Genomic DNA, 7,896 nt, shown 5'->3' on the forward strand with positions numbered 1-7,896 from the left:
GACTAAGTTAGGCTTGACTCTCTCTAGCTTGGAGCATGAGTCCCCAGCAGAGTCGCCATCTGTCGCACCTCGAAAAATGCGATTCCTCGCGATGGTCGCGGAAAAATTTTGTTCGAACAGAGTCGCCACCGAACTTTATTTATTCCAATGAAGGAATAGGAAAATATCGATAAAACCTTTGAAAAATAGAATAATGGTCGTCGCAACCATATTCGGGTTCGGGAGTCGATTACGCAAGGGGAAGGTATTAGCACCCCTCACGTCCGTTGTACTCAACGGGAACCTTTTAGTCTAATTTGCTATTTGAATGTTAGTTAAATGTTATTTGCTTTCTTCGAGAAATTAGAATTGATGATAAATATGGATGAAGACCTCAGGAGGGGGGAAATGGGAGGTTTTTTATTAGTGTGCTCGCGAAGATACAGCAATCTCCTGCCTACGTATCCTTATGGTGCAATAAGGAAATCAGAGCATTCGTAGTTCGGGCTACTACGAATATTTTGGTGTGTTTTGTTTGAACGACTGTGTAGGTCGGCGTTCTAACGGCTAAACGCTGGCTTGTCTACTCTCGGCGGAGGCTTAAGCATTGGTTTGTTGTGCGCGTTAGAAAGGATTAACAGTGTTCTTTTGAAGAGGTTTTTGTCACGCGGGGTGACAAGTTGATTTTATGTGTTTGGTTTTGATTGGTTTCGATCGCTCGGGGGCGAGAAATTAGTTTTGATTTGTTTTTGAAATGTTTTTTGGAGAACGACGAAAGATTGAGCAATGTGGTGTTCACCAATCGTCCAATTCTTTAGAGGAGTAATAAGGCATCCGCCTTCTATTCCTTTTTCATTCAGATTATTTTGAAAGTTTGTTCGTGGATGTTGAATATGCACGGTAGTGAGGCGTACGCCTCCTACTTGCTTATTCAAAGGATAATGAGGCGTACGCCACTTATTCCTTTATCCAAGTTTATTTAGCGTGTTTTAGTCGGAAGTCGATAATTTGTGCAATATGGCGTACGCCAATTATTCAAATAATCGAGAGATGGCGAGGCGTACGCCTCTCATCCTTTATCATTCGAGGTTTAAATTAAGAAAGATATGTTTGGATATTGTATTTGATTTGCGAAAATAATTTGAATTTTGGATTGGTAGGTTTGGATTTGAAGATGATTTGAGTTTATTTGATTGTGGTTTTGAATTGATGACGAAGATTCGAGCAATGTGGCGTACGCCAATTATTCGAATAATCGAAAGATAGGGAGGCGTACGCCTCCTATCCTCTTTTCATCTGGAATATGGGATTAAAGGATGTTTTAGGAATTATATTAATTTGGAAGAGTGATTTGAATTTGTATGATTATTAGGGTTTTATCTGAATGACGAAAATTCGAGCAATATGGCGTACGCCAATTATTCGTATAATCGAGAGATAATGAAGCGGATGCTCACTATTCTCCTTTTCATCCAAAGATTAATTAAAAGGATTTAGAATTTATAGAAATGATTTGAAATATTATGATTTGAAATGTTATGGTTTGAATGATTTGAATTTGAAAATTATATTTGATTTTGAAGTGATTGTGTGATTTAAGATTTAATCGGGTGACAAGAACTCGCGCAATATGGCGTACGCCAATTATTCGAGTAATTGAGAAATAGTAAGGCGTACGCCTCCTATCTCCTTTTCATCCCAAGTTTATGTAAAGAAAGAGAAAATTCTTTTGAAATTGAATGGTTTGGAAAAAAGTTTGAATTCATGTTTATAAATGAAATGAATTTTATTTAGTGTATTATTTCATCTACTCGGTTAATCAATAACCAAGTAGGTTTCATTGTAAGGAAGCCCAAGAGTAAGCTATGTGAGGTTGATGGCGATGCTAAGAGCAATCGACTTACAAGGGTATTTGAAAGTGGGCTCGATATTTAAATCGAGAATTGTATGATTTGTGCTTTTTAAAATTGGCTTGTGTTGGATGATGAAATGAAATTGAAAGTGATTATGAAATGATGATGTATGAAATAGTTTTTTTTGTTTGAAATGTGAAGTTTATGAGAGTGGGAGAAATTAATCAATTTCTTTTTAACAAAATTAATTTATTAAAATTTGTTTAAATTGATTAATTAAATTAATTAAAATTAATTATCAAAATTATTTAATTAAATCAAATAATTAAGTTAATTAAAATTGATTAATAGAAATTAAACTAATTAAAGATTTTAATCAATTAATTAAGTCAAAAGAGAAAAATAGGAATTAACATTGATTTAATCAGTATGTGGCAATGAAGATATACTCGGAACCGATTTGAGCGTAATAACAATGACGGATATTATTCGCAAATTCGACATCCGGTGAAAGTTGTCTCTGGATATGTTGAAAATGTAGCAGCATGTCGACATGACATTGTCGGATCCGGATTTAATTTGGTTTATAACATACTGAATATCTAACAGCGACAATACAAGAATAAATATTACACATGAAAGCAGCATAATCCAGTCAACACCAAAATCCAACGAGTAACAAATGGCCCGAAACAAACCACAAGCATAAAGATCATTGGTTTTCACTTGTCATTAACAATGGTACATAAATGAAAGAAAAACAGCAAATGACTAACCAAGGAATAACAAATGGAATAAGGGGTGGGATAACATCAATTTGCTACTGTGATTGATAACAGGAAAATAACAGAAACTTTTTATTTTGAAAATATAACTGATAACAATAAATAATTAAAGAAACAATGAGAACAGCCCCAAACGGAGAGGGAACTCTGAGCATTCTTTACACTTTCAACCGGAATTCAACATTAATATTCAACACTATAGACACAAGTTATAAACTTCAGCATTTCAAAAAGTGAAAAGATCTTGCCAAGCTTTGGACATAGCAGTTAGCAGCAACAGATTGTATACATTCAAGTCGAAAATATAGACACAAATTACAATCTATGCACAGCCGCGGTTTATTCGCATAACCATTCGGTGTCGAAAGTAATGTAAATCCAACTTACTTGTACAGCCATGGAATTGACTCGCAAGTATCAAAACCAAACATAAAAATCCATACAACACATCAAAATATGATTATTGTATCAACCCAACATTAAATGACTTATTTAAAAGCAATCCAACATTTTCTAACCAGCAATACATTGACTCTTTACAGAACAGACTACCGAGTTTGAACCTTGATTCAGGACCTAACATGTATAATGGAATCTGAGCTCAAATTATTATTATTATTGTATTTTTCCAGAATATTCACCAACAGGAAATTAAATGCATCAAATTTGGTTTACCGTAATCATGATATCAACAACAGTAGAAGCAGGGTGTAACAGCAGTGGCAACTTTGAAAGCATCCGTCCAACCAACGCCTTTAGGGGTCTTTAACCTCGAACCCAAAGCTCAGAAATCCATCCATCTCGCTTCAAAGGGTTGTTTACTGGAGATGAGACGTCATAGCATCGGCGGTGTCGAGTCGGCGATTTCCACGGCGGCTTCAGAAAAGGACACGCGGAAATGTCGAAAGTGTGACCTGGAGCTGAATCCGTGACGGCCGGAGGCGGTCGAGCTTAGTGACGGTAGAGGCTTAGCGATCGCGGAAGCAGCAGAGGGTTTTGTGTAAAGGTTTGAAGGAGGTTATAGTGGTGGATGTTGATGGAGATTTGGGTTGAGATTGTGGATTGTTGAAGGGTGGCGGCGGTGGATGAGTGAATCGATGGAGGTGGTGAGCGGTTTCGACGGATTTCGTGAGGTTGAGGGAGAAAAATGGGTTTCGAGGTCACGGAGAGGAAACAGTATTATTTTTAATTTCTTTTTTCTTTCTTTGAGAGAATGGAGAGAAGGTAGGTGAGGTAGCGGCGGATAGGGTTTTGTGAGATATCTGAGAGAGTGAGTGAGGAGAGTGAGAGATGGAAGGGTTTTTGCGCTGTTGAGGGAGTGAGAGCGTGAGAGAGATCTTTTCTCCGAGATTCCCTGTGATAATGCATACGCCCTCTTTTTATCCTTTTCTTTTTTGTTTTATTCAGTATGTGCTGAGGAATGAGAGTGGAAGAGTGGAATGTGAGTGGGAACTTAGTGGGGTGAGGTGTCTGGCAGACCGTTGGGAGTGTTTTCCTTGGATTCCTCCTTTTTTATTATTTCTTTTTTTGTTTTTTATGTAAGTAAAGTAAAAAGGATCCAATGGACCTAAATATATATATATACACATATTATTTATAATAAATTATAAAAAAACTAACTAATAATTATTTTTAAACTAACTAATATCTAAACTAACTAATATTTAAAAACTAACCAATATTAAAAAAAATTAACTAATTCTTAATTAAATAACTAATATTTTTTAAAACACTAACTAATTTTAATATTATTCTAAAAAATATTTGACCAATTAAAAATAAAAATCGAGTACAAATTTTAATTCGAAAAAAAAAAAATCAGTCACACTAAAATTGTCAGCACAAAACCTATTTATTAAAAATACAGTCTTTCCTCAAATTTTAACGATTCAACCGATTTTTCTGTATTCTCAAATAAATTCATTCTGACTGACATTTTAGGTATAATTCGTGATGCAAATGTATGTCATGCTATGCATATGATGCTAAATTAAAAATGAAATTAATTCTACGAAAATTTAAATATGCCCGGACAAAATTGGGGTATGACAGTCGCCATCCGACTCGCTCCCAGTCAGAGTTTCCTCCTGGTTTCTGAGCAGCTATCTTGCATTTATCCTCTGTATGGTTGTATCCCATTCAACATGGTGTTGACCTAAAATTCCCCGCAGACTCGATAATGTTTCCTTTCCTCAGCAAATCTCCTCCTTCCCCAGCTAGGGTTGAGCCTTTGGGATGTGGATCTCTCTGTTCTCTGGCAGTTATTTCCCTTTTGCGGATTGGCTGGGGATTGTACCGATGATTCAAAATTTTGTGACACCTTTGTATCCTTTGCAATCGCTTTGTTAGCATAATCATCATATATATATATACACTCATGAAAGTTCATATTTTCATATTTGCATCATTCATATTTGTTGAATCATTGTTTGAGGTTCTTATGCTCTGTTATGGTGGTACTTTATCCCCATACAAGTTCAGTGTTTGTCCTCTCTTAATTATAGAAGGTTGGCCCCTTAAGCAGAAAGACTTTAACCTTTCTCCTTTTCCCCACTGAGTTATTTCCTCGTGGATGATTATTGTTTCAGTTTTTCCTCCCCAGTCGATTATCTGGATGGAACCACTCCCCTTGAGATATATCCTCATTGGGTTGAGTCTTGATTGACCATTTATTTCTAGCTCTTACCTAGATAGATGCTTTGAGTCTCCTGAGAGTTTATTTCCCCGTAACTGGTAATATGCTTCTTAGTTTGCAGTTTGTTTCTTCTTGCCCAATACCTGGCAAAAGTATTCCTGTTTTTCTCCTCAGTAGAGTCTCCAGTGGATATGTTCCTCAGGAAGTATATCCTTGATATGTTCATCCTAACCGGTGACGAATATCCTTCTCTCCCCTGCTAGAGTCTATCCTTGATATATTCATCTTAACCGGTGATGGATCTTCTCTTTCATGGTATTCTACCTAGTAAAAAGGTAGTCGTAATCCCTATTTAGTTCCTCAGAGAGTTAATCCTTGATATGTTCATCCTCATCGATGACGGGTATCCTCCTTGACATTCCCAGGCAAGTTAATCCTTGATATGTTCATCCTAACCGATGACGGATTTTCTTCCCTGTTGAGTTTATCCTTGATATGTTCATCCTAACCGATGATGGATACTCTCATCTTTGGTCTTCTACACAGTAACTGGTAGTTGTAAATCCTACTTTCTGCAGTTTTTCCTCAGCAAGGCTATTCTTACCCAGTAACCGGTAATGAATACTCCCTCCTGGTGGTTCCTAGTGAGTCATTCTTGATATGTTCATCCTAACCGATGATGGATGTCATCTCTGTCAGATCTTTATTATCTCCTTACCCAGTAGCAGGTAGTAGATGGTAGATTTCTGCTTCTCCTGTGTTGAAGTTTATTTCTTCCCCAATTGAGTTGAGTGCGCATTTCCTTAGTGAAATCGCTTTTCCTGCAAGATTCGAGTACTTCAGTGTTATCCTGATCTACTCGCTTTCCCTGCAGATGTTTTGTTTTCCCAACTGAGTCTTTCCATTTTGTATGGAGTTCCTCTAGTCCCCCAAAAGTCTTAAGTCCTAGCTTGGCCTACGCATAACCTCATTTATCTCCCCAGAGTCTATGTCTCCCCAGTGAGTTTTCCTCATGGAATGCATTATACTCCTGCAAACTTTCGGTCTCTCTGATTTCTTTTCCTCTATGGCAATATTTCCCCACAGAGCATTAACTTTTACATTCATATCATATGCATCATGAGGTCTCTTAGGGACCAAAATTTGTTTCTATATGTTGTTATTTAAGCTCATTCTACAAAGTCGATATGAAGATTTTAACCTTCATCTCCTCAGTTAGAATGTCCTTAAATAGGGGCAACTGTAAGACCCCAATTTTGACCCTAATATCCCTCATGCAATTTCTTCAGAAGCATTAGCATTGGGATCATACCTTGGCATCCTCCTTACCCCTCTCTCACTGAGTTTATTTTGGGAGAGATCACCAAGCATTATGTGATTGTATCATACTTGTATATTATCATTTTACTAACCAAAATACCAAAAATATGTCTTTTGGATTTGCCTAACTCTTTTGTAGGTAGGGCACGATCTCATTGATTTATCAAGATCATATCTAGGGTTTGAGACCGTCATGGCAAAGAGAACAATCAAGGATTGATCCACAATGTCTCAAAGCATCATATATAAGTCCCAATGATCTCTACATGTTATATTGATCAAGTCTTCTTCAAGAGTTTGAAGGGACACTTCAAAATTCATCATCTTATGCATATATTATGTACCATGAGCCAAGAAAGTCAAGAGAATTGAAGGTTCGCAAGCTGGTTGATGGTGGTTGGCCAGATGAATTCATTTGATCAAAATTGGGTCTCCCTAGGACCTATCTCCTACACTTTTCACGATATTGTAATACCTCAAAATTTACCCTTCATTTTTCTTGGAAGCATGGGGTTGTGTTTCACATTTCATTGACATCATACTAGGTCATACTCATTGCATACTGCATTAGTGACATGGAAATCAGGGTTTGATTGATCACTCCTTAACATAAGGAGCCCACACAAAGCAAGATTGAGAATTGGACTTCATCCTCTAAATATGCAAGTCTCAAGGGTCTCAAGGGGGTCTAGGTGTCTCATTATGGTCCTCAATTCATCAGTGAAAGATTCAGAGCTCTCAGAGTGTGCATCTGCACTTAATCAGAAATTAAGGTTTCATGGCTACCCGCAACATGCAAGGTTTTTGTGGGAAGTAGAGGGGCTCATTCATGTCATGATTAGAGAAGTATCTTGGCCTAGGAAGGTTCACAATTATCTCAGAAAGATCCATTGGCAATCAGTGCAATCAGTTCTTGATCATTTTGCCCTAAAACTAGGGTTTGGTATAAAATTAGTTTATTTCTGATTCTTTGGGTGAAACTCTTTCTTATGGACCTCCATATGTCCACAAGGGTCTACATACAAAAAAATCAGCTCTTTATTTGAGCCAGAGGTGCTTCAATTGATCAATGGAATCGTGAAATTCTAGTTATCAGACTTTAGATGTCACACGGGTTGTTATGACATCCAATTCTGCACAGACAGGAATTATGCAGAACGTAAGTGCAGTAAATAACACAAGTAATTGTTTACCCAGTTCAGTCCAACATGACCTACATCTGGGGGCTACCAAACCAGGGAGGAAATCCACTATTAGTAGTATCAATTCAAAGCGAAACTCACCCGTTTACAACTTATCACTTAATCCCTACCCAATGCAATTT

This window comes from Lathyrus oleraceus, chromosome 5 (assembly GCF_024323335.1).
Source record: "Lathyrus oleraceus cultivar Zhongwan6 chromosome 5, CAAS_Psat_ZW6_1.0, whole genome shotgun sequence".
In the NCBI taxonomy this organism is placed as follows: Eukaryota; Viridiplantae; Streptophyta; class Magnoliopsida; order Fabales; family Fabaceae; genus Lathyrus; species Lathyrus oleraceus.